The sequence below is a fragment of the Schistocerca serialis genome, chromosome 11 (assembly GCF_023864345.2).
Source record: "Schistocerca serialis cubense isolate TAMUIC-IGC-003099 chromosome 11, iqSchSeri2.2, whole genome shotgun sequence".
Taxonomy (NCBI): domain Eukaryota; kingdom Metazoa; phylum Arthropoda; class Insecta; order Orthoptera; family Acrididae; genus Schistocerca; species Schistocerca serialis.
In genome coordinates this window covers 134,700,010-134,714,161 of record NC_064648.1, presented here as the reverse complement: position 1 = coordinate 134,714,161, position 14,152 = coordinate 134,700,010, and the positions used below count along the sequence as shown (strand labels likewise).

The window sequence follows — 14,152 nt, the reverse complement described above, 5'->3', positions numbered from 1 at the left end:
TATAAACGACTTGCAATCTTTCGTCATGTCTATGTATTTATTGCAGAGATAACAGTGTAAACTTCGCGTTTTTCAAATTAACTGCATATATGGCACTAAGAGCTTTCATTTTGCGGAATGAGAGAGTAGGATGAGGTTTGTCTTGACCGCAGCACTGGTATTAGAATGTTAAACGGGTCTAAGTCATCTAAGGACGGGCTAGCAAGTACTTCCCAGAGAGAGAGAGAGAGGAGGTGGGGAGGGAAAGGATTACGTCCAAAAAGGTGATGACAGCTACTGGGTGCTGACTGTTATAATCTCCTAAATATGCTACAAGGAAACCAACAGCACTACAGACATTGTGCCGGTGAGACAAGCAGAAATTACACTCCTGGAAATGGAAAAAAGAACACATTGACACCGGTGTGTCAGACCCACCATACTTGCTCCGGACACTGCGAGAGGGCTGTAAAAGCAATGATCACACGCACGGCACAGCGGACACACCAGGAACCGCGGTGTTGGCCGTCGAATGGCGCTAGCTGCGCAGCATTTGTGCACCGCCGCCGTCAGTGTCAGCCAGTTTGCCGTGGCATACGGAGCTCCATCGAAGTCTTTAACACTGGTAGCATGCCGCGACAGCGTGGACGTGAACCGTATGTGCAGTTGACGGACTTTGAGCGAGGGCGTATAGTGGGCATGCGGGAGGCCGGGTGGACGTACCGCCGAATTGCTCAACACGTGGGGGTGAGGTCTCCACAGTACATCGATGTTGTCGCCAGTGGTCGGCGTAAGGTGCACGTGCCCGTCGACCTGGGATCGTACCGCAGCGACGCACGGATGCACGCCAAGACCGTAGGATCCTACGCAGTGCCGTAGGGGACCGCACCGCCACTTCCCAGCAAATTAGGGACACTGTTGCTCCTGGGGTATCGGCGAGGACCATTCGCAACCGTCTCCATGAAGCTGGGCTACGGTCCCGCACACCGTTAGGCCGTCTTCCGCTCACGCCCCAACATCGTGCAGCCCGCCTCCAGTGGTGTCGCGACAGGCGTGAATGGAGGGACGAATGGAGACGTGTCGTCTTCAGCGATGAGAGTCGCTTCTGCCTTGGTGCCAATGATGGTCGTATGCGTGTTTGGCGCCGTGCAGGTGAGCGCCACAATCAGGACTGCATACGACCGAGGCACACAGGGCCAACACCCGGCATCATGGTGGTGGGAGCGATCTCCTACACTGGCCGTACACCACTGGTGATCGTCGAGGGGACACTGAATAGTGCACGGTACATCCAAACCGTCATCGAACCCATCGTTCTACCATTCCTAGACCGGCAAGGGAACTTGCTGTTCCAACAGGACAATGCACGTCCGCATGTATCCCGTGCCACCCAACGTGCTCTAGAAGGTGTAAGTCAACTACCCTGGCCAGCAAGATCCCCGGATCTGTCCCCCATTGAGCATGTTTGGGACTGGATGAAGCGTCGTCTCACGCGGTCTGCACGTCCAGCACGAACGCTGGTCCAACTGAGGCGCCAGGTGGAAATGGCATGGCAAGCCGTTCCATAGGACTACATCCAGCATCTCTACGATCGTCTCCATGGGAGAATAGCAGCCTGCATTGCTGCGAAAGGTGGATATACACTGTACTAGTGCCGACATTGTGCATGCTCTGTTGCCTGTGTCTATGCGCCTGTGGTTCTGTCAGTGTGATCATGTGATGTATCTGACCCCAGGAATGTGTCAATAAAGTTTCCCCTTCCTGGGACAATGAATTCACGGTGTTCTTATTTCAATTTCCAGGAGTGTATTAGCATTTGAACCATACTGGCCCAGGGGTACCAGGTGATCATCGATACCGCGGGGCAACTTCACCTAGTGATAAAATGTGCCTTTCGTTGTCGCTACAAATCGAAGGTAATGGACCAGTCTGAGTTGAACAGACATGCAGGACGCCTCGCAGACGTATGCGTGGTCAGTGAATTTGAGAGAGGGCACAATATTGGCATGAGAGAACATGATGCATCCATCCTGGAAAGTGCTGCTCGTGTGGGAGGAAGTATTTCTGCGGTGCAGCGGTTGTGTGCAGGAAGACCATAGAACACCACGAGATGGGTCATGTCGCACCAGCCAGACCACCGCCCGAGAACATCGACATCCGAATGGCACTGCAGGACAGATCGGCGTCCTTCTCGGCCCTCGCGCAACAGTGGAACAGTGTAACACATCGTACATCTACTTCTACATCTACATGGATACTCTGCAAATCACATTTAAGTGCCTGGCAGAGGATTCATAGAACCACCTTCACAATTCTCTATTATTCCAATCTCGTATAGCGCGCGGAATGAATGAACACCTCCTTCCGTACGAACTCTGATTTCCGTTATTTTATCGTGGTAATCGTTCCGCCCTATGTAGGTCGGTGTCAACAAAATATTTTCGGATTCGGAGGAGAAAGTCGGTGATTGCAATTTCGTGAGAAGATTCCGTCGCAACGAAAAACGCCTTTCTTTTAACGATTTCCAGCCCAAATCCTGTATCATTTCTGTGACACTTTCTCCCATATTTCGCGATAATACAAAACGTGCTGCCTTTCTTTGAACTTTTTCGATGTACTCCGCAGCCCTACCTGGTAAGAATCCCACACCGAGCAGCAGTATTCTAATAGAGGACGGACAAGCATAGTGTAGGCAGTCTCCTCAGTAGGTCTGTTACATTTTCTAAGTGTCCTGCCAATAAAACGCAGTCTTTGGTTAGCTTTCCCCACAACAATTTCTACATGTTCTTTCCAATTTAAGTTGATCGTAATTGTAATACCTAGGTATTAAGTTGAATTTACGGCTTTTAGATTAGACTGATTTATCGTGTAACTGAACTTTCAGGAGTTCCTTTTAGTACTCATGTGGATGACCTCACACTTTTCGCTATTTAGGGTCAACTGCCACCTTTCGCACCATTCAGATATTTTTTCTAAATCGTTTTGCAGTTTGTTTTGATCTTCTGATGACTTTATTAGTCGATAAATGACAGCATCATCCGCAAACAACCGAAGACGGCTGCTCAGATTGTCTCCCAAATCGTTTATATAGATAAGGAACAGCAAAGGGCCTGTAACACTACCTACATCTACTACATCTACATCTACATTTATACTCCGCAAGACACCCAACGGTGTGTGGCGGAGGGCACTTTACGTGCCACTGTCATTACCTCCCTTTCCTGTTCCAGTCGCGTATGGTTCGCGGGAAGAACGACTGTCTGAAAGCCTCCGTGCGCGCTCTAATCTCTCTAATTTTACATTCGTGATCTCCTCGGGAGGTATAAGTAGGGGGAAGCAATATATTCGATACCTCATCCAGAAACGCACCCTCTCGAAACCTGGCGAGCAAGCAACACCGCGATGCAGAGCGCCTCTCTTGCAGAGTCTGCCACTTGAGTTTATTAAACATCTCCGTAACGCTATCACGGTTACCAAATAACCCTGTGACGAAACGCGCCGCTCTTCTTTGGATTTTCTCTATCTCCTCCGTCAAACCGATCTGGTACGGGTCCCACACTGATGAGCAATACTCAAGTATAGGTCGAACGAGTGTTTTATAAGCCACCTCCTTTGTTGATGGACTACATTTTCTAAGTACTCTCCCAATGAATCTCAACCTGGTACCCGCCTTACCAACAATTAATTTTATATGATCATTCCACTTCAAATCGTTCCGCATGCATACTCCCAGATATTTTACAGAAGTAACTGCTACCAGTGTTTGTTCCGCTATCGTATAATCATACAATAAAGGATCCTTCTTTCTATGTATTCGCAATACATTACATTTGTCTATGTTAAGGGTCAGTTGCCACTCCCTGCACCAAGTGCCTATCCGCTGCAGATCTTCCTGCATTTCGCTACAATTTTCTAATGCTGCAACTTCTCTGTATACTACAGCATCATCCGCGAAAAGCCGCATGGAACTTCCGACACTATCTACTACACTTGGGGAACGCCTGAAATCAATTCTGTTTTACTCGATGACTTTCCGTCAATTACTACGAACTGTGACCGCTCTGAGAGGAAATCGCAAATCCAGTCACATAACTGACACGATGTTCCATACGCACGCAATTTTACTACGAGCCGCTTGTGTGGTACAGTGTCAAAAGCCTTCCGGAAATCCAGGAATACGGAATCGACCTGAAATCCCTTGTCAATAGCACTGAGCACTTCATGTGAAAAAAGAGCTAGTTGTGTTTCACAGGAATGATGTTTTCTAAACCCATGTTTACTGTGTGTCAATAGACCGTTTCCTTGGAGGTAATTCATAATGTTCGAACACAATATGTGTTCTAAAATCCTGCTGCAAATCGATGTTAACGATATGGGCCTGTAATTTAGTGGGTTACTCCTACTACCTTTCTTGAATATTGGTGTGACCTGTGCAAATTTGCAGTCTTTGGGTACGGATCTTTCTTCGAGTGAACGGCTGAATATGATAGTTAAGTATGGAGCTAATGCATCAGCATACTCCGAAAGGAACCTAATTGGTATACAGTCTGGACCAGAAGATTTGCTTTTATTAAGTGATTTGAGTTGCTTCTCTACTCCAATAATATTTACTTCTGCGATACTCATGTTGGCAGCTGTTCTCGATTCGAATTCTGGAATATTTACTTCCTCTTCTTTTGTGAAGGCATTTCGGAAGGCTGTATTTAATAAATCTGGTTTGGCAGCACTGTCTTTGATGGTATCTCCATTGTTATCGCGCAGAGAAGGCATTGACTGTGTCTTGCCGCTAACATACTAGGCGTATCGCTTTGAACTCCACGCTAAGTTTCGAGCTTCTGTAAAGGATCGCCAATCTTGGGGATTTTGCGTCTGTTTAGATTTGGCATGTTTGTTTCGTTGTTTCTGCAACAGTGTTCTAACCCGTTTTGTGTACCATACACATCAGGGGTGACAGTCTGTCGACATTTACTATGGCGTGGGGTATGTGCGCGTCGTCCATTTCTCTCTCTGGCCAATGCTAGACGGCATTGGTGTATGGAACGACGTCACTGGGATAAGGAGTGGCATCAGACAGTGTTTTCGGCCGAATCCAGGTTATTTTTGAAAATTATGATCGCATTTTGGTTCGCCGCAGACAGGGGTAGCTGCGTCACAGTGCTTGCATTCGCACAAGTCATACGGCGTCAACTCAAGGCTCTATGGTGTGGTGTGCTACTGGGTACAACAGCAAATAGGAGCTGGTGTGTGTCTGGGACACTGATCGTTGTGACCTACATGAATGGCATCCTGCGACCCATAGCCATACCCTTTCTACACAACACCCCAGACGCCAGTTTTCAGCAAGACCACGCACGACCACATATGGCTGGATGACCACGTGCATTCTTGGGTCGCATGACAGCCTTTTGCCTTGGCCCACCTGATCACCATACGTCTCGCCGATCGAAAATGCGTGAAATACGATGAAACAGTGGGCGCAGCACTGTAATCCAATGCCAGGCGCCACAGATGAATTTCGGAACCATATGAATGCAGTGTGGGTGGCGATACCACAAGACGCCATTCGCTGCTTATTCGCGTCGATTCCATCACGTATGGAACAAATTATCACTGACCATGGGTGGCCCTGTGCCGACTAGACAACAGGACAGATGCTGAACGCAGGTGACTGAAATACTAAACATTTCTGCAAAACATTTTCCGCCATCTGTAGTCGTTCAAGGCGTTCTGTTTCTTATGAGCCTCACTGTAGCTTTGTCTTCCAGTGCTCTTTAGTTACAGCAGTCGAGTGGCGGCTACTGTGGCTGTCTGCATGCTGAATAAAATGATAAGCGTTACAGGAACGATGAAATTAGGGTCAGTGTGTGTATAACAATATTGAACACATAAGTAGCAAGGATAAGAGTGTACATATAACTTTATTTCTGGGTATGGAGTCTGGCCTTTGTCGAGACTGGAGTGTGGAGGATGTAATGTTATTGTTAGAAGATTATGAAAATAGTCTGTGTGCAGTTGATCAGCTGAAGTATGTGTCTGTGTTTACTTGTGTGTTTCATAACAAGTTTCAGCACAATACATAGTATTGCTTGATCTAAACCCTTGGGTTTTGAAGAGTAATTTATCTTTCGGACAATCGACATCGAGTGAATCTGTACTTGACCATTCGGCGCTGGCTTCTCCTTCGCTCTCATGTAGCCTTACAAATGAAGAATGAGACCGTAAACTCTTTCGTGAGGAAGTAGGTGGGGGAAGACAAATTGAGAGGACCGTATTAAGATTCGAATGATGACCAAGAAGGAACATGCTGCACAAGCTGACAATAGGCGGGTAGTGTAGAGGACTACGGTGCGCTTAAAATTAGTTAAGACCTTTGACAGTTCAGTGCTGAACGAGTAGAGGGAAGCGCAGTTGCTGGTGTGAGCTGGGCGCGTCTGCTGGTGACTGCGCGAACAGCAAGTTGCGCAAGCTGCAGATCTGAAATCTTTCTCAACGAGTGTAAAGGAACTATTAGCTAAAAACATCTGATTCTCGCACATCTCATAGGTTAATTCTTCAGCCTCATGATGAACTGCGTAGCACTTAGTTAATGCTCGCAGTTATTGTGATATTTAGAAATTAGGTAAACTAGTCTACGAAATTCTTGAAGTTTTGCAGTGAAAAATAAGGGCCTCTATGAATTTGCGTTTCGTGCGTGTTACATCATATGTTGCTTCGTATGGAATGTAGAAAACACACCTGAACTTTGCATGGCAGAGTAATTATAGTGTATGCATACGAGGTGCATTCAAGTTCTAAGGCCTCCGATTTTTTTTCTCCAGACTGGGAAGAGATAGAAACATGCGTATTGTTTTAAAATGAGGTCGCGTTCATTGTCAATACGTCCCAGAGATGGCAGCACCGTACGGCAGATGGAATTTTATCGCCAGCGGCGAGAATGAGAACTGTTTTAAATACTTAAAATGGCGACGTTTTCCTTACTTGAACAGCGTGCAATCATTCGTTTTCTGAATTTGCGTGGTGTGGTTGGTTGGTTGGTTGGTTGGGGAAGGAGACCAGACAACGTGGTCATCGGTCTCATCGGATTAGGGAAGGATGGAGAAGGAAGTCGGCCGTGCCCTTTCAGAGGAACCATCCTGGCATTTGCCTGGAGTGATTTAGGGAAATCAGGGAAAACCTAAATCAGAATGGCCAGACACGGGATTGAACCGTCGTCCTTCCGAATGCGAGTCCAGTGTCTGGCCACTGCGCCACCTCGCTCGGTGGAGCACCTAGAACCGCTGAGCCACCGCGGCCGGCCAGTAGGGTGTGTGAGTGACCCTCATGTTGCCAGGTCCGTCGTTCCCTCATTCCAGTGAGCCAGTCTCCTGCATTCGTAGATCGTCAGAAATAAACACTCGTCGTGACGGATGATGCCTGCTAGGAAATCGTTCCTAGTACAGCCTTTGAACAACGACAACATTGCGACGTACTTCGCCGTACACAAGGCGCATGTCATTCAGTTCTGCGAAACTTTACCAGTACTGCTCCACCGTATTGTACTGTACAGCTCTGAATAGCACTGAGTAACGAATGGGTCTGTGGTTGATTCACAGCATGTTCTGTCGTGGGACAATGTAAATACGAGGGCTGTGCAGAAAGTAAGTTACGATCGGTCGCGAAATGGAAACCACAGTGAAAACCAGAAACTTTTTATTTGCAACAGTTAGGCACACCTTCCACCTAATTCTCTTCATATTCGCCGCTCCAACTTCGAAGTTTGTCTTAGTGTTGTATCAACTTTCCAATATCCTCGTCATAGAAAGCAGCCGCCTGTGCTTTCGGCCAGTTATCTGCACCGGTCTGCAGTTCGTTGTCTGTGGAAATATTGTGTCTTCATAGCCAGCGGTTCTTGTGAGCAGAGATGAGACTCAGGGGTAGCCAATTAGGTACTGTATTGTGGGTGATCAAACACTTCTCATCGGAAACGGTACAGGAGCGTCTTCATTGCCCCTGCAGTGTGCGGCCGAGAATCGACATGAAGAAGGAACTGCTCGACAGTTGTGTTATGTGGGCTGCATGACACAGGCGAAATCTCTAACCAGGCACTCATACTTGGCGGGAGACACTATTCCCTACGCATCTTTACGCGCTCACTGCTCACTCAAAACTGAAAGGAGCGACGCGACACGATCGACGGGCATACTAGAGACACTGCCCAACGCATCTGTGCAAAACTTTAACGGATTTTCCCAGTGGTTTACATTTCGCGACCGATCGTAACTTACGTTCTGGACAGCCCTCGTACAATGCAACAGAGCACCTTATGGAAAATTAAAGTAAAGAAAATCTACATTGAAACTTCCTGGCAGATTAAAACTGTGTGCCCGACCGAGACTCGAATGCGGGGCCTTTGCCTTTCGCGGGCAAGTGCTCTACCATCTGAGCTACCGAAGCACGACTCACGCCCGCTGCAGAGTGAAAATCTCATTCTGGAAGCTCCGCTGCAGAGTGAAAATCTCATTCTGGAAACATCCCCCAGGCTGTGGCTAAGCCATGTCTCCGCTATATCCTTTCTTTCAGGAGTGCTAGTTCTGCAAGGTTCACAGGAGAGCTTCTGTAAAGTTTGGAAGGTAGGAGACGAGATACTGGCAGAAGTAAAGCTGTGAGGACCGGGCGTGAGTCGTGCTTCTGTAGCTCAGATGGTAGAGCACTTGCCTGCGAAAGGCAAAGGTCCCGAGTTCCACAGTTTTAATCTGCCAGGAAGTTTCATATCAGCGCACACTCCGCTGCAAAGTGAAAATGTCATTCTGAAAATCTACATTAGCAATCAGGCTCCTTCTCCTTGTTTCCTTGCAGGGAATAAAGAATGTACATGAAAATAAACAACACAGTATGTATAAACTTGTATGTATGTAAGTTGTAAATAATCTGGAAAACAGTAATGCTGGACAAGGTGAGAGACAAGTTTACTTCCATATCTGCTTAAGCTGGCTTCTCCAATCCAAAGTTCCCTACCTCAAATTATTCAGTGGAGCATTCTGTTATGTTTTTGCACGCTCTTACGGAAACACCCTACATAAGGGCGTAGAAAAGCTTGTCAGTGTGGATCTCCCGAAATTAGTACAAACTAATAATGCGAAATTGAAATTAATCGTTTTTACGTATTGTTTTGTGGATTACATGATTTGCTTTTAAGAGAGAAAACAAATGCAGATGCTGTTTTTGACGATTTGCTGGTGTTTAACGTATAGTCAGTTGATGATACATTGCAGAATCATTTTCAAGTGTCCCAGAGAAAGTCACCTATATACCTCATAGAGCTAAAAACAATTTAAATTCAAACTTAGCTGCTCGTGGTGTAGTGGCAAGCGTTGGTGCCTCTGCAGCACAGTGTTCTACGTACGACTTCCGCCCGGGTTGGGAATTTTCTCTGTCCAGAGACTGGGTGTTTGTGTTGTCATCATGTCATCATCGTCATTATCATTCGTAACATTGGCTGGATTGGACCGTGTAAAAATTTGTACTTTGTACGAGAGCTGATGACCGCACAGTTGAGCGCCCACAGCCGGCCGGGGTGGCCGAGCGGTTCTAGGCGCTTCAGTCCGGAACCGCGCTGCTGCTACGGTCGCAGGTTCGAATCCTGCCTCGGGCATGGATGTGTGTGCTGTCCTTAGGTTAGTTAGGTTTAAACAGTTCTAAGTCTAGAGGAGTGATGACCTCAGATGCGAAGTCCCATAGTGCTCAGAGCCATTTGAGCGCCCCCAGACAAGCAACCTCTACCGTTTGCTTTCATGCAATTCCCTATGGTTTGTGTATGAGCCGGAACACGAAGTAATTTATACAGAAATCGATTTTACAATATATGCTGGAGCTTCTGGTAGTGGTTCAGAAGCGAAAAATATGGGAAATATTATTCATTCGAAAATTTTGAACAGCAAGAAAGGAATCAACTGACAGAACAACGCTTATGATAGACCAACAAGAAATAACGTAAATGGCGGGAAAATGCAAAACCTGGGGAATGTGAAAACAGGTTTTGCTATAATTACACTTTTAACTTGTTAATGTTTGTAACATTGACCATTTACAGAAAGTGCACTGTAGAAACCAATAGGAAAATATGATGAGCAAGTAACAATGTCCTGAAAATTTTTCATTTACATAGTATATGGGAAAATGTTTTCACACTACTGTCATGAAGAAGTGTTGCTGCCCCTGCATGGGTTATCGTTTCTTTCGATGTCCAATAACCGAAACAGATTGTTTAAACTGAGTGATAGCAGCTTCTTGAACGGAACGCAGTTTGACTGTATTATTTTGTGTACGATACGTACCCCACAGAGGAATGCAGAATAATAGCAAACTTGTTAGGGGCAAGTTGTGATTCCGAGACAAACATGGCGTTTAAAAGCCGAAGCTATTGTTAATTTATTTCCCAGGGTTCGTAACATCGATTCAAACTACACTACGTGATCAAAAGTATCCTGACAACTGGCTGAAAATGACTTAAAAGTTCGTGGCGCTCTCCATTGGTAATGCTAAAATTCAATATGGTGTTGGCCCACTCTTACCCCAGATGACATCTTCCACTCTCGGTAGCATATGTTCAATCAGGCGCTGGGAGCTTTCTTGGGGAGTGGCAGACCATTCTTCGCGGAGAGCTGCACTCAGGACAGGTATCGATGTTGGTCGGTGAGGCCTGTCTCGAAGTCAGCGTTCCAAAACATCACCAAAAATTTCTATAGGGTCCAGGTTAGGATTCTGTGCTGGCCAGTCCATTACGGGGATGTTATTGTCGTGTAACCACTCCCCCACAGGCCGTGCATTATGAAGAGGTGCTCGATCGTGTTGAAAGATGCAATCGGCATCCCCGGATTGCTCTTCCTCAGTGGGAAGCAAGAAGGTGCTTAAAACATCAGTGTAGACCTGTGATGTGATAGCCCCACGGAAAACAACAAGGAGTGCAAGTCCCCTCCATCAAAACCACGACCACACCGTAACACCACCGCCTCTGAATTTTACTGTTGGCACTACACACGCTGGCATATGACGGTCTGGGTATTCGCCATACCCACACCCTGCCGTTAGATCGCCACATTGTGTACCGTGATTCGTCACTCCATACAACGCTTCTCCTCTGTTCACTCGTCCAGTGTTTACGCTCCTTACACCAAGCGAGGCATCGTTTGGCATTTACCGGCGTGATGTGTGGCTTATGAACAGCCGCTCGACCATGAAACCCAAGTTTTCTCACCTCCCGCCTAACTGTCATAGTACTTGCAGTGGATACTGATGCAGTTTACAATTCCTGTGTGATGCTCTGGATAGATGTCTACCCATTACACATTACGGCCCTCTTCAATTGTCAGCAGCGTCGGTCAGTCAGCAGACGAGGTCGGCCAGTACGCTTTCGTGCTTTAAGTGTCCCTCCACGTTTCCACTTCACTATCACATCGGAAACAGTGGACCTAGAGATGTTTAGGAGTGTGGAAATCTCACGTACAGACGTACGACACAAGTCACACCCAGTCACCTGACCACATTCGAAGTCCGTGAGTTCTGCGGAGTGCCCTATTCTGCTCTATGACGATTTCAAATGACCAATGAGGTCGCTGATATGGTGTACCTGTCAGTACGTCGCAGCACAACTCACCCAATATGAAGAACGTATGTTTTTGGGGTGTCCAGATACTTTTGATCACATAGGGTATTACGTTTAAGAGAATCTCCGGTGGAATATTCGCTAAAGGTGAGGCAGCGAAATGTCGCGGATTCTGTCATGTCATCCCACAATAGGATTTGTAGCGTTGTAGACGACTAATTAATGAAATAGTCCCACAAAACGCCTAGTGCGTTCCACATTCTTATAAGTGTTAAATTCTTATTCTACGTGCACTAATCCGTTCTATTCGCGTATATCGTAGGAAGTATGGATCAACTTCACAACGAAGCGTGTATGTGCGTGCGTGTGTTCAATAGTTTGAGGTCGACTTGTGCAAGTAAGTGTGAAGGAAACAGAGTATAGCACTCTTATTCATGATGAAAAAGTGTGGGCAGTGGCGATTGTTTTGGTTTCAAATTAGTGCGTGCGTTAACCTTTACTTCAGCGTTTTGCTAAATCATTTTTTTGTGCAGCTTAGCAATGTCACCGACTGCGAAGAAGCAAAGTTGTAAAATTCATTGAAGAGATGAAAAAGTAATTTCCTTTTTCGCAGAAGTGTTTAACACCATTTGATGAACGATGCAATATATGTAAAGGACAAACATGGCACACGAAGGCGTTTGATATCTGACAACCATAAAAAAGCGCTGACCCCCGCAGAGACGTCGTCATCAATGACAGCTTCCTTCTGTCGACAAAAATACGGCGATAAAGAGGCAGACAGCGCCAGTACACATTTCACCGTGATTCAGTGGGAGGGACAGTATAACGTTCCCATTTACCTTTCAGAGGGGTTAGGAAGATGTACAGGGTGGTCCACTGATGGGGACCGGGCCAAATATCTCACGAAATAAGCGTCAAACGAAAAAACTACAAAGAACGAAAGTCGTCTAGCTTGAGGGGGGGAAACCAGATGACGCTATGGTTGGTCCGCTAGATGGCGCTGCCATAGGTCAAATGGATATCAACAGCGTGTTTTTTTAATAGGAACCGCCACTTTTATTACATATACTTGTAGTACGTAAAGAAATATGAATGTTTTAGTTGGACCACTTTTTTCGCTTTGTGATAGATGGCGCTGTAATAGTCACAAACATATGGCTCACAATTTTAGACGAACAGTTGGTAACAGGTAGGTTTTTTTAATTAAAGTACAGAACGTAGGTACGTTTGAACATTTTTTCCGTTGTTCCAATGTGATTCACGTACCTTTGTGAACTTATTGTGGTGTCATCGCCAGACACCACACTTGCTAGGTGGTAGTTTTAAATCGGCCGCGGTCCATTAGTACATGTCGGACCCGCGTGTCGCCACTGTGTGGTCGCAGACCGAGCGCCACCACAAGGCAGGTCTCGAGATACGGAATAGCACTCGCTCCAGTTGTACGGACGACTTTGCTAGCGACTACATGGACGAAGCATTGCTCATTAGCCAAGCCAATAGTTAGAATAGCCTTCAGCTAAGTCAATGGCTACGACCTAGCAAGGCGCCATTAGTAACATTGCATGTATCTAAAGAGTCTCACTTGTATCGCCACAATCTCCAGATGTACCACAAGGATGGATTAAAGTTAAGTATTCCAGCAGCTACGTACTTTTCTTTATAGCATTCATTACGTATCCTGTTTCAGACCTCACGCCATCCTGCTTTAGCTTGGCGCGTGCCTTTCAGCTTCCTCTCATTGTGTCTAGGCTGTCTTGTCTAGACACAACAACATTTTTGGCGACGAGTCAACGGAAAGGGTCTTGTTCTTTCTAATTGCTTACATTTACTTGTGTCATGGCGTCGCCAGATGTACTGTCCGAATTTTATCGCTTGCAGAATCAGCAGACGCAGGCGTTATTGGATGCCCTTGGACAGCTCGTCCAGGGTCAACGTGCACTGCACAACGATGCGGCCGCCGCCGCTTCACCACTACCGCAGCCGCAACAAGCTGTTGCACCTCCATTCCGTAATTTTCACGCAGACGTGGAAACATGGACGGAGTGGTCACGCCAGTTTGGATTTCATCTCGCCGCCTACAGAATTCAAGGTAACGAGCGGCAGCCTCATTTATTGGCGTGTGTAGGGGTGCAAACGTACCGTGTGATAGTGAAATTATTTCCCCGACGTGACGTAGCAACTCTGTCCTATGAAGAAATTTTGTCTGCTTTAAATGCCTATTTCAAGGAAACAGTTAATGTAGTTGCAAAAAGGTATACTTTCTTTCGTACAAAACGTACGGCCGGTCAGACTAATAGGGAGTGGGTTGCAACATTGCAAGGCCTTACTCGGGATTGTGCTTTTGAGTGTGAATGTGGACTCCCTTATTCAGATGCTATGGTACGTGATGCAATAGTACAGAACGTTTCTGATGTTCGTATACGGGAACAGATTTTGAAACTAGTTAATCCCTCCCTTCAACAAGTGATAGACATATTGGATAGACAAGACACGCTTGACTTTGCTCAGGAATCATTTGCAACTTCGCCAGCCGTGTGTAACATTAACCGGCCCGCCAGGCGCGCTGCACAGCCCGGTAGACTGCCCTCG

The 14,152-nt window shown here is 46.5% G+C and overlaps 1 protein-coding gene across 1 annotated transcript in view; it reads right to left on the bottom strand.

Annotated features, from left to right (window-relative positions):
• LOC126426875 (ankyrin repeat and protein kinase domain-containing protein 1-like) overlaps positions 1-14,152 on the bottom strand; it is a 90,369-nt gene that overhangs the window by 46,598 nt on the left and 29,619 nt on the right. The window lies entirely within an intron of this gene.